At 53.0% G+C, this 17630-nt stretch overlaps 1 long non-coding RNA gene across 1 annotated transcript in view; it reads left to right on the top strand.

Moving 5' to 3' along the window:
* Window positions 1-9928: 9928 nt before the first annotated feature.
* The window catches only part of LOC130540625 (uncharacterized), a 184834-nt gene continuing 177132 nt past the window's right edge, over window positions 9929-17630 (top strand). The window contains exon 1 of the long non-coding RNA XR_008954623.2: window positions 9929-10057. This is a non-coding gene — a long non-coding RNA (uncharacterized LOC130540625). The remainder of the gene's footprint in view (window positions 10058-17630) is intronic.

The raw sequence follows: 17630 nt of genomic DNA, 5'->3' as shown, positions 1-17630 counted from the left end.
GTGCTGTACCATTCATTTGTTCATTCATCAGACACTGAGTACCTCACAGGCCTGGCGCTGGGGACACATGACTTACAGCCTTGAGGGAGACAGACAGCAGCCGTTCCAGCAATGTGACAATGGCGATATTGGTGCTCCTGGAACATAAGAAGGAGTGCTCTGTGGCTGGGGCAGGGAGAACTTTTTGAGGGAAGTGTGCTGGTTTGTTTCAGACATTTATGTTATCTGCACTTATTCCTTCTCTAGCTCTCTTCCTTTTTAATGTAGATTTGAGTTTCTGCCCTATATCCTTTTCCTTCTCTTTGAAGAACTCCTTTTAACGTTTCTTGCAAGGTAGCTGTACTAGTGACAATTTCCCTCAATTTTTGATGGTTGGAGAAAGTCTTTATTTGTCCTTCTTTTGAAGGGTAATTTTGCAAGATACGGAATTCTAGGCTGACAATCTTTTTTTCTTTCAACACTTAAATATTTTACTCCACTCTCATCTTGCTTGTATGGTAACCGAGGAGAAGCTGGATATAATTTCTATCCTTGTTCCTCTATAGATAAGGTGTTTTCCCTTTCAAGAAATTTTGTCTTTGATTTTCTGCAGTTTGAATGTGATAGGACTAGGTATAGTTATTATTGTTATTATTATTATTATTATTTGCATTTATCTTGCTTGGTGTTCTCTGAGATTCCAGGATCTGTTGTTTGGTGTCTGTCATTAATTTTGGAAAATTCTCAACTACTAATCAAACTCTTTTTTGTGGGTATTCTTCTCTCTTTTTATTCTCCTTCTTGTCTTCCCGTTACACATATGTGACACCTTTTGAGATTGTCCCACAGTTTTTGGAAAATGTTTCACTTTTTTCCACTCTTTTCTTTTTCTCTTTGTGTTTCAGTTTGGGTAGATTCTACTGACATTTCTTTTTTTTTTAATTTTTTAATTATTATTACACTTTAAGTTTTAGGGTACATGTGCACAACTTGCAGGTTTGTTACATATGTATACATGTGCCATGTTGGTGTGCTGCACCCATTAACTCGTCATTTAACATTAAGTATATCTCCTAATGCTATCCCTCCCCCTTCCCCTACCCCACAACAGGCCCCGGATTGTGATGTTCCCCTTCCTGTGTCCATGTGTTCTCATTGTTCAATTCCCACCTATGAGTGAGGACATGCGGTGTTTGGTTTTTTGTCCTTGCGATAGTTTGCTGAGAATGATGGTTTCCAGTTTCATCCATGTCCCTACAAAGGACATTAACTCATCATTTTTTATGGCTGCATAGTATTCCATGGTGTATATGTGCCACATTTTCTTAATCCAGTCTATCGTTGTTGGACATTTGGGTTGGTTCCAAGTCTTTGCTTTTGTGAATAGTGCCACAATAAACATATGTGTGCATGTGTCTTTATAGCAGCATGATTTATAATCCTTTGGGTATATACCCAGTAATGGGATGGCTGGGTCACATGGTATTTCTAGTTCTAGATCCCTGAGGAATCGCCACGCTGACTTCCACAATGGTTGAACTAGTTCACAGTCCCACCAACAGTGTAAAAGTGTTCCTATTTCTCCACATCCTCTCTAGCACCTGTTGTTTCCTGACTTTTTAATGATCACCATTCTAACTGGTGTGAGATGGTATCTCATTGTGGTTTTGATTTGCATTTCTCTGATGGCCAGTGATGATGAGCATTTCTTCATGTGTCTTTGGGCTGCATAAATGTCTTCTTTTGAGAAGTGTCTGTTCATATCCTTTGCCCACTTTTTGATGGGGTTGTTTGTTTTTTTCTTGTAAATTTGTTTGGGTTCATTGTAGATTCTAGATATTAGCCCTTTGTCAGATGAGTAGGTTGCGAAAATTTTCTCCCATTGTGTAGGTTGCCTGTTCACCCTGATGGTAGTTTCTTTTGCTGTGCAGAAGCTCTTTAGTTTAATTAGATCCCATTTGTCAATTTTGGCTTTTGTTGCCATTGCTTTTGGTGTTTTAGACATGAAGTCCTTGCCCATGCCTATGTCCTGAATGGTATTGCCTAGGTTTTCTTCTAGGGTTATTATGGTTTTAGGTCTAACATGTGAGTCTTTAATCCATCTTGAATTAATTTTTATATAAGGTGTAAGGAAGGGATCCAGTTTCAGCTTTCTACATATGGCTAGTCAGTTTTCCCAGCACCATTTATTAAATAGGGAATCTTCCCCATTGCTTGTTTTTGTCTACTGACATTTCTTGAAGCTCCAATTCTTTCCTCAACCTTGTCCAGTCTACCAATGAGTCCTTCAAAGACATTCTTTGTTCCTATATAGTGTTTTTGATTACTGTCATTTTCTTTAGCCTTTTTTTCTTAGAGTTTCCATCTCTCTGTTTACATTACCCATCTGTTCTTGCGTGTTGTCCACTTTCCCCATTAGAGCCCTTAGCATATTTTTCATAGCTGTTTTAAATTCCCAGTCTAATAATTCCAACATATCTGACTGGTTTCTATACTTGCTTTGTCTCATAAAGCTATGTATGTATATTTTTAGCAAGCTTTGTAATTATTTTGGGGAAAGCAGGACATGATTTATCAGGAAAAGGAGCTGCGGTAAATAGGCCATTAGTGTGAGGCTGTATGTTTACCTGGCTGGGAGGCTGTATTTATGGTTTCGTAGCGTGTCAGAGGCTAAGGTTTCCTCTGGCATCCTTGTCTTTGTCTTTCTTGTTGTCTTTGAGTGTCCCTAGAGGCTCCTTCTTAAATAGAGTCTGAGGCTTACAGTTATTTCTGCTGTAATCCCCTGTTATTATATAACCAGGGATTACATAATTATAGAATAATTTAACACAATATGGGAACCCTATATTGTGGTGATAAGTGTGTGGGAGGGGAAGTGTTCTATATTTGCAAGATTAGTTCTCAGTGTTTAGTGAGCCTTTCCCTCTGGGCTGTGACCTTTCTGTGTGATTCTCAGCTTCCCCCCTCATTGACCTTAGGAAAGACAGGAAGGCTAGAGGGGAGGGTCTGGAGTTGGGTATTTCCCTTCTCCCAGGCTGGCTTGGCCCTAGCAAAATAGTTTCCCTTGAGGGTGGGCTCTTGTTAAGGAGAACAGAATGCTCTGGACATATTTAAAAATGGCTACTTTCCCCTTCCCCTTTGGGAAACATGAGGGGATTTTCTTCTGTTTTCATTGTGAGGAGCTAGTAGAGCTCCTAAAGGCAAAACTCATGAAAGTGTGGGGATCCCCCCAATGACTGGGCCCTGGACTTTTTAATAGTCAACATTGTCCACACTTAGCCTCCAGCAATTTGTCAGTTACAGTTTAGGTAGTTTAGCTTTTCCTGCCCAGCACTGTTTCCGGTGGAATTTTGTGCGCCTGGTCTTCTGTCCAGTAAGTTGTGAGTCTCTGTATCCAACTTTCTGCCTTTCCAGTCTTCAGGTCAGTGGTTTGCCTTCTGAGCTCAGTTCTCTGAGGGATTTAAGAAGAGTTGTTGATTTTCAATTTATTCAGTTCTTATTGTTAGGATGAGAGTGATGACTTCCAAGCTCTTTAAATATCAAACTAGAACCCGGAAGTCTTATTGAAGTATTTATTGAGTGTCCACGAGAATGACCACTGATGTTCGCTGAGCACTTTCTATATGCCTGGTCCTATTCAAGGACTTGAAATGTATCCAAGCACTAAGCCAAGCAGGCTTTGGCATAGATAGTAGTATTATTATTAGAGAGGAGATAACACAACACGTAGGTTACGTACCTTGACCAGAGTCACCTTGGTGACTGGAGAGTGCTAGAACCCCAGCCTGGCTTTCTTGACCACTTTGTTATGCTGTGTGTGCACCCCAGGCCAGCCCTGGGAATACAGCAATAAATAAGACCCACCTGGTCCCTGCCCTGGTAGAACTTTCATTTTGATGAGGCAGATGAATTTTACACAAACTCATTAGTTGTGAGTCACAATTTTCATAACTACTTGAAAGGTGAAGTCCTACATATAATGGGAACTTGCCTTACTCAGAGAAGAGAACCTAGATTTCTATTTTAAAATCGTCATCCCCATTTTACAGATGAGGGACAGGCAGTCCAGAGAGGCTAAATAGCTTCCCTGATGTCATCCAGCCATGAAATGGCATAGCCAGAGTTTGAATCCAAATGGTCTCATGCCAGAACCAGTGTCCTTAACCCCTGCCCTCTCCGGCAGAGCTGGGTAAAGGATCACTTCGGTTGTTGTTGGTGGTGAGCTTTACCTGCCAGACACTGCACAAGGAAGGGAGAGAGGCTAAGGTTCCTCCCCTGCCCCACTCTTCCTAGGGGCCAGGACACCTGGACTTTCTCTCCCCACCACCTTTCCCTACCAGCCTCCCTTTGCCTGCATGCTCCAGTAAGGTAGGCCGAGGGAGTAGAGGATGAGTAGGAGGTAACCAGGCAGAGGGGCAGGAGAGCAGCCAGCCCTGGGCAGCAGCGAGAGGGCTCTGAGAGGGGAGAGAAGTCTGGCTTCATGGACACACCAAAAGCCTATTCTGGCTAGATGGGAGAGAGGGAGCGCGAGGGGGCATGGGGGAGGCTGTCAAGAGGCCGGGTGGGCCATGTGGCAAGTGGAGACCTGGTTAAGGATCCTGCCTTATCCTAGCAGAGACAGGAAACAGGATGTGCAGGAATGTTAAAGCAGAAAGTGATTTTACACGTGGAGACAGGCTGCAGCAAAGGATGGCAGCAGAGAGCCCAGGAAGGATCCACTGGGCAGTGGCAGGTTCGTGTGAGATGGGAGTGGTGATCTGGCGATACATGGCTCCTGGAGTAGGGGAGAAGAAAGGTCCTGGGGGCACAGTTGGGGGATGGTGCTGCCATTAGCTCAGGTAGGTGGGCCTAAGTTGAGGAAATCAGTTCAACTTGGGTCCTGAGTCTGGGTCCCCATCAGATGTCCCAGTGGTGATGGACACACAGGGCCTGGGTCCAGGGGAAGCTTGGAGAACACTGAAGGCAGAGAAGTGGCACAAGCCCAAGCTGCTGGAAAGGGGGTCCTGCCTGATCGGGAATGGCTGCAGCCTGGATGTCAGCAGAGGAGAGGGGTGGAGAGGAGGTAAGCCGGCCTTCCTCAGAGCCCTGAGGGGGCTGTGCCCTTCCAAACGCTCACTCAGGTTTCTTGGGAAGGCAGGGAGCAGTGCTTGGCTTGCCAGAGCCCATGGTGCTGCTGCAGGGAGCACCTTTCTCTGAACTTGGTGGCCCTGGGAAGCAAGCAAAGGGAGGAAGCCCTCTCTCTCCACTGTTGCAGCTGAGAAGCTGTTTCACTAGAAACCACCAGATGGTGCCGTTTCCACACAAAAAACACATTTCCTGACGGTGACCTGGCCTTCCCTTTGAGTCAGCTCCTGCAGGCTGGGCCAGTAGAGATTTTAGCACCGTTTGGGAAGCCTCTGAAGATGGAGCACCTCTGAGTGTCTTCGTGTTGTTATGAATACAGTTCACATCCACCTGCCTGAACCACATAGCACCTATTCTTTCCAAGAACATTTGTGGAGCATTTATGCCCAGCACTGGGCCCGTGCTGTGTGAGGATACCCAGGTGAATGTTCTGTTATGTTCTCAAGGAGCTCAAATGGGTAGAAGGGCTGACTGCAAACAAATAATGAAATATTATGTGAAAATAAGCCAAAAGGGTATAAATGGTAGAGCACAGAAGGGAGTGGTTTTCTCTGCTTGAGAGAAAAATTGTCAGCTGATTCCCAGAGGCAGGGATGCTTAAGCAGAGTTTTAGAGGCTTTTGCCAGGCTCTGACAACCAAGGAGGGGTCCTCCAGGCAAAGGGAAAGTCCAGTCCATGTCGCAAGGATGGAGGAGGGTTAGGGAACTGGGCCTGGCTGTCTGAATGTCTGGAATGCCGGTATGGTGTGTGTGTGTGTGTGGGGGGGGGGGGGGTGGGGGGAATGGCAGGAGAAGAGGCTGGGAGGTGGGTCAGGTGCTGAGGGGTGACAGGTGGGTGCAAAATAACCCCATGAGACTGGCAGAGGACCCAGGGGAGGAAACATGGAAGAGCACCACGCTGGTCAGGTCTGGCTTCCCAGGGGAGAGAAGATGGGCCCAGGAAAAGAGGGGGAACACACGGCTTGCAGAAGGGGCTGGAGGGCAGCAGCCGGGCAGGAACGGCTGAGTCACCCACAGGCTCCCACTGTCTGTCTCTTGTGCGCATCTGGAGTTTGGGGAGAGAGGGACCCATATTAGTATTATAGCCACAGCTCCTTCAAACCTAGGGTGGAAATGAAATCATTAAGTGGCTCAAATGGAGTTTTGTTCTGTGCATGATTAACCCCAGGAGGGGAGTCTGGGAACAAATATGCCTCCTCTACCTGTATTACAGGGGGACTGAGCTACGGTAAATTAAAAGAAAATCACTGGCAAATTTGGGACCAGTCAGCTGTGACCAAGCCATTTGCGTAGTTAAATGGAGCTGAAAGAGCTAATCAAGGCTTTGTGGTCATGGATCCTTTGAGGGGAGGGGTGAGAGCTGGGGGTGGCAGGTGGGCGGGGAGCCAGTCCAGGAGGCCGCAGGTGGAGGTCTATCAAGGGACTGCTTGGTGGGGGTGGCAATGTGCGGTGCTGGCCTGTCTCTGTCTTGCAGGTCACTTCCTAATAGGACCTTGTTAATTCTGGACAGAGACAGGGGCGTCTCACGTGAGACAGACTCGTCCAGGCAGAGTCAAGCTCGGGAACACCAGAGAGACAGGGAGGGTGTGCCCACGTCCACCAGGGCAGGCGGCCTCCTGCGTGGGTCACTGCAGGGAGCAATGCGAGGTGCTGCTCCATGAACCGCACCCAGTGTTGTGAAGACCAAGCCACTGTCCTGGGGTGTCCACTGCGAGGTGGGGTGGGGCTCTGTCCCATCCCGAGAGGCGGAGGTTAGACACCCAGCCAAACCGGGACATGAAAACCGGGCGGGTGGTCTCCGATGCGGGAGAGGCTGCCTGGCGTGGGGCCAGCAGGGCAGGGGCAGGCGGAGGGCGGGGGTGCGCCGCGGGAAGGAGTGGAGCGGGCAGGGACGCCCCGGGTTCCAGCGGGGCCTGAGACGCGCGATCAGGGCGCCGCGCGGCCGCGGAGTAGGGTGGCCCACGGGAGCCCAGGCCCTCTCGGGGCTCAGCGGCCAGGGCGGGCGAGGCGCCCACACCACCAGCCGACCGTGCGACGGCTTGCAGCGCTCGGCCACTGACCCATCTCATCCACGGCCCGAGGGACCCCCGGCCCGACGCCCAGAGGCTTCTGCGGCTTCTCCCTTCGCCGGCCGGCCTGGGGAGGGCGCGGCACCAGCCTGCCCCGAGGGACCGGGAACCTCGACCGGGGAGGCCACCCCGCCTCCGCCCGGCAGCCAGACGCAGTGTTCGACATGTTTTCCAATTACTTGGAAGGCTCCGCAGCGATGCTCGAAATTCATTTTCCATCCCGAGAGGGGAAAAACAAAGGCAAGAGAAGGCAGCAGCTGCTCTCGGCGAGTTGGGAAACTTCGCCGCAACCAGCCGGAACCGGAGCGGGGCACCGGGCGGCTCGGGGTCCCCACCCCTTCCCCCACCCCCGCACCCCTGAACCCCCTACTCCCGCGCCCCTCCCCCACCCCCGCACCCCTCCCCCACCCCCGCACCCCTACTCCCGCGCCCCTCCCCCACCCCCGCACCCCTACCCCGCACCCCTCCCCCACCCCGCATCCCTACCCCGCACCCCTCCCCCACCCCTACCCCGCACCCCTCCCCCACCCCCGCACCCCCTACTCCCGCGCCCCTCCCCCACCCCCCGCACCCCTACCCCGCACCCCTCCCCCACCCCCGCAACCCCTACTCCCGCACCCCTCCCCCACCCCGCACCCCTACTCCCGCGCCCCTCCCCCACCCCGCACCCCTACTCCCGCGCCCCTCCCCCACCCCCGCACCCCTACTCCCGCACCCCTACCCCACCCCCGCACCCCCTACTCCCGCGCCCCTCCCCCCCGCACACCTACCCCGCACCCCTCCCCCACCCCCACACCCCTACTCCCGCGCCCCTCCCCCACCCCCGCACCCCTACCCCCGCACCCCTACCCCACCCCCGCACCCCTACCCCACCCCCGCACCCCTACTCCCGCACCCCTACCCCACCCCCGCACCCCTACCCACGCACCCCCTACTACCTCGCCCCTCCCCCACCCCCGCACCCCTACCCCACCCCCGCACCCCTACCCCGCGCCCCTCCCCCACCCCCGCACCCCTACTCCCGCGACCCTCCCCCACCCCGCACCCCTACCCCGCACCCCTCCCCCACCGCCGCACCCCCTACTCCCGCACCCCTCCCACACCCCCGCACCCCTACTCCCGCGCCCCTACCCCACCCCCGCACCCCTACCCACGCACCCCCTACTCCCGCACCCCTACCCCACCCCCGCACCCCTACCCCGCGCCCCTCCCCCACCCCCGCACCCCTACCCCCGCACCCCTACCCCACCCCCGCACCCCTACCCACGCACCCCCTACTCTCGCACCCCTACCCCACCCCCCGCACCCCTACCCCGCGCCCCTCCCCCACCCCCGCACCCCTACTCCCGCACCCCTCCCCCACCCCGCACCCCTACTCCCGCGCCCCTCCCCCACCCCCGCACCCCTACCCCCGCACCCCTACCCCACCCCTGCACCCCTACTCCCGCACCCCTACCCCACCCCGCACCCCTACCCCACCCCCGCACCCCTACCCCCGCACCCCTACCCCACCCCCGCACCCCTACTCCCGCACCCCTACCCCACCCCCGCACCCCTACCCACGCACCCCCTACTACCTCGCCCCTCCCCCACCCCCGCACCCCTACCCCACCCCCGCACCCCTACCCCGCGCCCCTCCCCCACCCCCGCACCCCTACTCCCGCGACCCTCCCCCACCCCGCACCCCTACCCCGCACCCCTCCCCCACCGCCGCACCCCCTACTCCCGCGCCCCTCCCACACCCCCGCACCCCTACTCCTGCGCCCCTACCCCACCCCCGCACCCCTACCCACGCACCCCCTACTCCCGCACCCCTACCCCACCCCCGCACCCCTACCCCGCGCCCCTCCCCCACCCCCGCACCCCTACCCCCGCACCCCTACCCCACCCCCGCACCCCTACCCACGCACCCCCTACTCCCGCACCCCTACCCCACCCCCGCACCCCTACCCCGCGCCCCTCCCCCACCCCCGCACCCCTACTCCCGCACCCCTCCCCCACCCCGCACCCCTACTCCCGCGCCCCTCCCCCACCCCCGCACCCCTACCCCCGCACCCCTACCCCACCCCTGCACCCCTACTCCCGCACCCCTACCCCACCCCGCACCCCTACCCCACCCCCGCACCCCTACCCCCGCACCCCTACCCCACCCCCGCACCCCTACTCCCGCACCCCTACCCGACCCCCGCACCCCTACCCACGCACTCCTCCCCCACCCCCGCACCCCTACTCCCGCGCCCCTCCCCCACCCCCGCACCCCTACCCCACCCCCGGGCCCCTCCCGCCGCCCCTCCCCGCAGTCCCAGGCTCCTCTCCCAGCTCCTCCCCCCAGCCTCGCATCCCCCGCAGCCCCGCGCCCCCCTCCCAGCCCAGCGCCCGTCCCCGCTCGCTCCCGGAGCCACTGCCCTCCCCCGTCCGCCTCCTTCGAGCTTATTCTCTGGGCCTCTGGACCACAACAGGGTCCGCTGCCCGAAGGTCCCCAACCGGTGGGTTTGATCGGGGTGGGGAGGACAGGGCAGGACTTCGCGGGCGGGCGGTGAGTGGAGAAAGTCCACACCCGCAGCTGCCCTCCCAGCCCTGTGGGCACGGCCGCTCTCCCAGGTCAGTCGCCCCCTTCTATCCGCGGCTGTTAGAACGCGCCTCCGCCTTTACTGCCGTTTCCCCAGCGCCCCAGACACGGCGCGTGACATCGGTGCTCAGGAAATATTCGTGGAAGGAATAAACGACTGCGTGGGCTTTCGCTGCCGTTTCTTAGTGCTCGCATCAGTTTTCTGCCTCCTCCGCCCTTCAGGGCCCTGGTTCTCTGTGTCTTCATAGGCACCTGTTCGTGGGCAGGCCTGGAGGTCCCGAAAATGAAGGCTGAGCGGGTCATGCAAGGGAAACCTGGTACGTGAGCAGGATTCCAGGGAAAAGGGCCGGTACAACAGTCTCTGCCTTATAAGCAGGTACAGCAGTCTCTGCCTTTTAAGGAGGAGGCGGGAAGGCTGAGTGAGCAGCTGCTTGTGGCGTGCTTCCAGCAAGGAAGATGTGCTTACCAGCAGCGTGTGTGCCCATGTGGGCTTCTGGGAGGCAGTGTAGCATAACTGCTAAGACGGCTTCCACCTTCGGATTGCCAGGCCTCGGACCCTGGCTTTACCATTTAGCGGCTGTGAGATTTTGAGCAAATGGCTTAACCTCTCTGTGCTTCTGTGTCCCGGAGTCCTGATGAAGATCAAGTGAGATAGCATCCCGGTAGAGGGGGCATCAGACGTCTGCCACTTGGTAGACCCTCAGTACAGGGTAGCTATGAGGATTCCTATACCCGGGAAGAGGCACCAGCCATAGCACAGCCCTTTCCAGCACCAATGACTGCTGGCTGTTAGTCTTCACGTTCATAAAACACTTTCCTAAGCCTTTTGTAATGTGAGTCGGTGATCTAGTCAGTCCAGAAGGAAATAGTCACTGCTCTCTAGGAGCTTATACTGGAAGGGAAAAAGATTATGAGGGCCTCTAAAGATGTTGGGGAACCACAGACAAACATTTAGGAAAAATAAAAATATTAGGTGTGCATTTGGGAGCCGGTGTAGGAGGGGGTGTGCTGTCAGAGATTCATGTTTGGTCAACATGGGGTCTGCATATTTTCAAAGGAGAATCAGAGTCCTGGCTCTACGGGCTTCAAAGAGGGGCTCCCCTGAGGACCTGCTGGACCCAGGACTCCTGGCATTCTGAGGAGGGGGCTTCTTTGTGTCTTCGTGCCCCCTGAGGGAGGGCTCTCTGGGGCCTAGAATGGGAGGAGAGTGGTGTGGCATCCTGTGGCCAGCAGGTGATGCTGTTGATCTAGTGGTGCAGGTTGCCAGGTTCTGGATGGTGCCCTCCCACCCCCCACTCATGCCCCAGCTGCTGATTGCTCATTTTCCACTAAGTGCCCTGTGCACAAGATACCAGAACACCCCCATTAGCTCCTGCAGCTAGCCCTGTGCTTGTTCTTCTGGTGGGGACAAGTTTCTCTACCCACCGTGGGCAGAACTGACGCCAGGATTTGGGAGTGAGCAGTGGACAGTAGACCTTCTATTCTATTCTGAGGGAAGAAGTGAGATTGGGCTGTGTTGCAGCGGGGACTGGTATTGACTTCTGGGGAAGTGGATTCACCTTGCCATGCCACAAAACCACAGTTTGTGCCTGCACACCCCTCGGGGCTTCTTCAGTCAGTTAGGATGTCTTGCAGGAGGGATGGAACAGGGGACCCTAAGGGCAGGGGTGGACAAAAGAAGGAGCAGCACCATGAATCAGAGTCCCAGAGCTGTGGAACCCCCTTTCGGGACCCAGGTCCTGCATCTACTTCCTCAAAGGCTGCAGCAAAGTGGAGCTTCTCCAACCTTCCTGGGGGTGGGACTCCCTTCCAGGAGGTACTTATTAAAGATCCTCAGGCCAGGGTCTAGATACACAAGGATAAAGCATGCTGTTTTTCTCAGTGGAAGAGAACTTGGCAACTCCACGATCAGCACCAGGAGAACATTCTGCTTACTTCGGCTGCCCTTCACCTGGTCTTTGGAACATCTTTTGCTAATTATACTTGTGGCCACCCCCAGGTGTTCTGCCTTGCTTTGGTCCAGGAGAGTTAACAAAAAGGAGAGAAACAGAGAGACACAAGTTATAAACAATTTGGTTGAGCAGGTAGCGGGTAATCTCACCCAACTTGAGCCCATTAAGCACCCCCTGCCCCTGGTCCTGGATCCCTTGGCTTTAATCTAACCTTCTTTCTGAAGGGGTTGGTCCTGCATTCTACAGGGAAGAGACCCAACCAGCAGCATGGGTGTAGTCTTTCCCTGAGCCTCACAGGACAATGTCACCACTCATATTGCAGAAACGTGCACACAGGGTGTGTGTGCCTTTGCACGTGTGCACACGCTTTACTCCACTGGGCCTCAAGGTCAAATGATGCCTTATAAAATGAAAGAAAAGGGTGCTTTTCTTTGAGTTTGCACCATTTGGCCCCCTTTCTCAGGGCCTGTGGCCAACAGTCTAGGGAGTCATGTGGGCCATGGGAGGAGAAAGCAATGGGGCCACAGGACCGTGTCCGTGCCGCCGTGCCTTTGCTGAGCTGTGTGGCAATGCTTACGTCACTTGACTTCTCTAGACATGGCGTTTTTCCATCTGCGAGTTAATAATGTCCTTCTCTCAGTGTTGGTATTAGGTGATGCACTGCATGCAAATCCGCAGCACCATCTCTGGGCAGAGCTGGTGGTCATTCATGTTATCTATGCCTCCATCCCCTGCTGCACCCCTTTTCTCCAAAGAGAAGAGGTGAGTTATTCAGTGTGTCCAGCTTACCCCTCTAGAAAATGGGACAGTTAGAGCCCCTCACCACCCAGAGTTGGTTTGAGCCAAAATTGTTGGGAGGAACTGGAGTTGGGAAGGGTGTTATGGTTTGATACTTTCATTGCCTCCTGCCTCGGGGTCTGGCCAAGACCGTGGTGTTAGACTGTTCTTTGTCCAGTCCTCTGAAGCCTGCCTGTTCTCCCATCCTCAGGTTGGGTTTGTGCCACGGATCCCAGATGGGCTGACCTTGGGAACCACCCAGTGCCTGGCATATAGTAGACACTCAATAAATTGTGTTGAGTCATTAAACCTTGGATTGGCTGTGTGGCCTGGGATAAGCCCGTTCATGTTTCTAAGCTCACAGGTGAAATGGGAATGATAATAACACCTGCATGGCAGGGACAGAGCAGTTGCACACAGAGCTTCTAACAGTGTTCTGCACGTTTGTTAAGTGCCTCAATAAATGCTGCCGAGATCAGTACAACACCGGAGGGATCGTAGCTCTTTCTTCACTCCTACTCTTGGGGGAATGTTTTAAAATAGAAAAACTGTTTCCATCGAGACATCCACCACCCAGAGCTTTGAAGGAGCAGGGAGAAGACTCAGAATGAATGTTGCCAATGAACAAACTTAAATTCCTGATGGGCAGAAATGTATCATTTCCTTTCCGCAACAGGAGAGGGAAAGCCACAGTGCAGGCAGCAGCTGCCTCCCTGCCAAGCCTCTGAATCTGAGACCCCTCCCAGTTCCAACCCCAGGAGCCTCAAGGGTTTGCACGGGTAAGTTGGGTTTGGAATACAAACATACTCCTGTCCTCAGTAAGCCACCAATGTGCAGGGATTGGATGCATGGAATTCTTTTCAGGCCATACTCCATAGAGTTATTTTAGATGACGAGATGACATCTCCGAGTTCACCTAATCCATCCCAGACAGATGAGGCCTATGCTTCTGAAACAGTCTGTGGGTCCTGCCCCGTGGCCTCCTTCTTCTTCCTAGGCTCCAAGTCTTCAGCTGTTCAGGCGGGAATGCCATTCCACATGCCTTTTCGCAGTCAACTCAAATGCCGCATCCTCTGTGAAATGTGTCCTCTTTTTTCCTGGCCTCCAGCTCCCCAGCAAGATTAAGTTCTTCTCACTGTCTATATATTAAGACGTCTCACTGTCTATATATTTAGCATAGTTTCTTTTTTATATTATGTTTAAAAATAATACCGCCTTCTTCCCTGCCTCCCCACTCTCCTCCGCCAGACATTTATGGGCCTGTCAGGCTCACTGCATTGTAAGATACTTTAGGGCAAGATTTGGGTCTTGTCCATCTTCATGGTCTCTATAGAGGTTGAACTGATTCAGTGTAGCCCGAACCACCCCACTAAAAAGCCAACCGATTTGCATGTTATGTTTTCAGACCCAGGCTAATGTGACACCCTACCTGCATTCCTAATCCTTCCATCCTTCCACGAACCATCCCTTCCACCTCCTCTCCTCCCTCTCTCTGTCTTTCATGTCTCTCTCTGTTTCTGTCTCTCTTGATGCTATCTCTCCATCTGTTTCTCTCTCTACCTGTCTGCCATCCACAGGTCTCACCCTCAGCATCATAATCCCCATGAGTGGGCTTGCTCCAGTCGCAAACAGTGTGTGTCGTTCCCTGGATGGAATTCTGTCATGGCTGTGAGACGGGTCCTCTGAATGAACCCTGGCCATAGAAAGTATCTCTTGAAAGATCACTGTGGTGACCGTTCCTGTAGTAATCAATAGCCTCAGGATGGAGCTTTTGGAGTTGTGGTGTATGCTTAGTACTGAACACAAAGGCCTTTCCAGGGGGCATGAAAACCAAGAGCAAGACCAGCAAGACTAGCTTTGCAAGATCTCCTCCCCCATGTGGTACTCTCTGTCTCTCTCTCTCTCATGTCTCAGTCTCTTTTGATGCCATCTCTCCATCTCTGTCTCTCTCTCCATCTCTCTCTCTCTCTCTCCCTCTCTTTCTCTCCCTCTCCCTCTCTCCCTCTCTTTCTCTCCCTCTCTTTCTCTCCCTCTCTTTCTCTCCCTCTCTCCCTTTCTTTCTCTCCCTCTCTCCCTCTCTCCCTCTCTTTCTCTCCCTCTCTTTCTCTCCCTCTCTCCCTCTCTTTCTCTCCCTCTCTCCCTCTCTTTCTCTCCCTCTCCCTCTCTCCCTCTCTTTCTCTCCCTCTCCCTCTCTCTTGCTCTCTCTGCCATCCGCAGGTCTCACCCTCAGCATCATGATCCCCATCAGTGGGCTTGCTCCGTTGCTAAGAATAAGCCCTTCATGATCTGGGTACAAAAAGAGCAGGAACGGGCAAATCTGCCACTCATACAGCTGTGCTTGGCAAAGAGGGATAAGAATTCCTTCAAACAAGAGCCTGCCCACCAGCTGCTCCTGAGGGACCTGGCGCATGTGGGTCACTTGGTCATGGTCCCTTGAGTTTGGCAGGTCTGGCTTCCTCTGATTCTCCCACCTCAAGTTGCCCGGAAGTGTTCTGGGACACAAGTGAGTGTCTGTAGGGGAAACGGCTTCCTCAGTCATTGCAGGATGTATTTGACCATGGGAGTCTTCTCTACATCATGGTCACCCTGAGTTGTATTTATTCAGAGTTTAGATTTTCATGTGGTAGAAAACATTGAACTTGAGGTCCCAGCTCTGTTACTTCCTAAATGTGTAATCAAGTCAAGGATGCGTGACTTAATCTCTCTAAAACTCATTGAAAAAAAATTATATAATGAACTATTGAATAAGCCAAGGAACATATATGCACTCTTGTAAGCTCTGAGGTTATAGTGGTGAGTGGGAGAACGTCCCTGCTCTCAGGTTCTAGTGGACGGAGGGGCACCACATTTAGAGAGAGCTGATCTAATAGATAGAAAGCCCTGGTACTCTATGCTTTGGAGAATGGTAAAGCAGAGCGTGGAGAGGATGGCTGGCAGTTGCTTTTTTATGGAACGTGGTCACTGATGGCCTTGCTGAGGAGGTGACATTTGGGGACAGGCCCCTATGAGGTGAGGAAGTGAGCTGTAGGTATCTGGGGAAGGGGGTTCCAGGCAGAGGGAAGAGTAGGTGCTAAGTCCTGAGGCAAAGGTGGGCCTGGTCTGTGAAAGAATCAACCCTTGTGGCTGCAGCAGAGGGAGCAAGGGAATAGAGGGGAGGGGATGCAGTGCGACTTGAGTGATGTTAAGCCCCTAGGACAAGGCAACACAGCTGTGTGGAGAGTGAGGGCTGATTGTCCAGGAGGAGCTGTGGAGGAGTCTGGCCGGGAGATGCTGGCTGTGGGCTCTGATTGGGATTCCAGGTTGCCCTTTTCCCAAGGTGGAAGTTTAAAGCAGTGGCTAGGATCATCTTTGCATCTGAACAGATCTCTTACTGGGCTCTGTAATCCAGTTTTCCCATCTGTAAAATGAAACGGTGCCTCCAGACCTCATCAGATATTGTCAAGGTCAAACGACATGTTTGATAAGGGCCACTTGAAGTTAGGGTGCACAATACCAATGCAAGCTGCTATCACAATAATTAGGCCTCTCTCGATTGTTGAATGGATTTCCATTTCTTCAGGCAAGCATCAGACAACATTCTCAGAACCTGAAGAACACTCTCCCCATTGATTACCTCACTTGATCCTCACAGCCCATCCAGAGTGGTTGAAATTTTTATTATTCCCATTCAACAGACCAGGAAATGGAGGCTCAGAGACTAGAGGGATGAATATACACGGCCAGCGAGTGCTGGCCTTCAACAGAAACATTCTGATACAAATTCACTTCCAAAGAAGAGGATGCTACTATCTGTGGAGGTAGGATATGTGGAGGTCGAGGTATAGATTCAAGCCTGAATCAGATCTGAGCAGAAATGGACTTCTCGAGAGCCACTATTATTATGGTCACACATACAGTCCCTGGAAATAATGCAGCATTATAGACGCACAGATTAATACGCAATAAAAATTGCTGAAAATACTCTAGGCAGATGCTAGCTATAACACAGAAAGCTTAGGAAAATCAGGCGAAATCATAACATACCAGCTGATGGCAATTAAGTACAGATGACAAAAGAATGACATTAACTCAGCTAAGATCTGAGAGCCTCACTGCAACTGCATGGGGGCCCTGAGAAAGATTGGGGTGCATGGTGGGGAGGGCTGCAGTGGTGGTGCTTCTGCCCATGAGGAAAAGCCCCCCATCTCCAACCCCTTCGAGAACAGCTCTTGAGAAGGCAGAAGATCTATGACAAAGAGCCAGCTGGTTCCAAGGGATTTCACCCTGGAACTGTGCTCCAACACCTTCAAGGAGTTCTGAGGGTTCTTTGAAAACTGCACGTCCCCAAGGCTCCTCCTTTGGGTCTGGAGTGTCAGAGGGCTGGGGAATTCTGCGAGTGTCTAGCACTTTGCAAACTTCCAGAAAGGGCTGGTTGCATATCAGGCTCAAATATAGAAGAGTCTTCCATGGAGGCTGAGGGCTGCCTTCAAGTGACCTCTGTGGAAATGTCTTTCAAAAGACATTTCAGCCTCCATGCAAGACCCTCCTCTATTTGAGCCGGATATGTGACCAGCTCTTTCTGGAAGTTTGCAAAGAAAGGAGTTCTGCAGCCTTTATGATTTCTTCCTTCTCCAAACATTCTCTGTTGAAATGGAGACTCATTTATCCCTCTTGTTAATTCTTCATCTCCTATCCTGGCTTCAGTAGTTCTCGGAAAACTCATTGATGCTGAGTTCGCATGCTTGTGGGAAACAGAGGTGAGACCAGAGTCAGGGAGAAGAGGAGGAGAAAGAGGAATAGGGAAGGGGAGCGGCCGCCATGCACCAGCTTCCTGGAACAGCAGTCCCAGGTCCACCGTGGTGGGGGTGGCATCCCTGGTGCGCTTTTATCGGCATTATCATGCAATATTCCCCAGCCTGCTTTGTCTTTGCGTTGCATTTTATCAATACCACCAGCGGATCCTGCTGTCCCTTTCTGTGGGTTTATTAATATTGCCCTCTGATCTATGGGTAGCTGCCACGCTTTATATTCCAGCCCCATCCTGGCTTCTCCAAACTCAGACACCATATTTAATTAGATTTTCTCCCTGGCTCAGGCAAACAGAAATTGAACTCCCAGTATATCTCTATTGCTCCAGAGCTCGCGCCTGACAGAAGGAGACAGCTCTCTTTCCCTCTCTGGC

The sequence above is a fragment of the Pan paniscus genome, chromosome 9 (genome assembly GCF_029289425.2).
Source record: "Pan paniscus chromosome 9, NHGRI_mPanPan1-v2.0_pri, whole genome shotgun sequence".
NCBI classification, from domain to species: Eukaryota; Metazoa; Chordata; class Mammalia; order Primates; family Hominidae; genus Pan; species Pan paniscus.
Note: the sequence above shows the minus strand (reverse complement) of the source record. Positions and strands in the feature narration are given on the sequence as shown.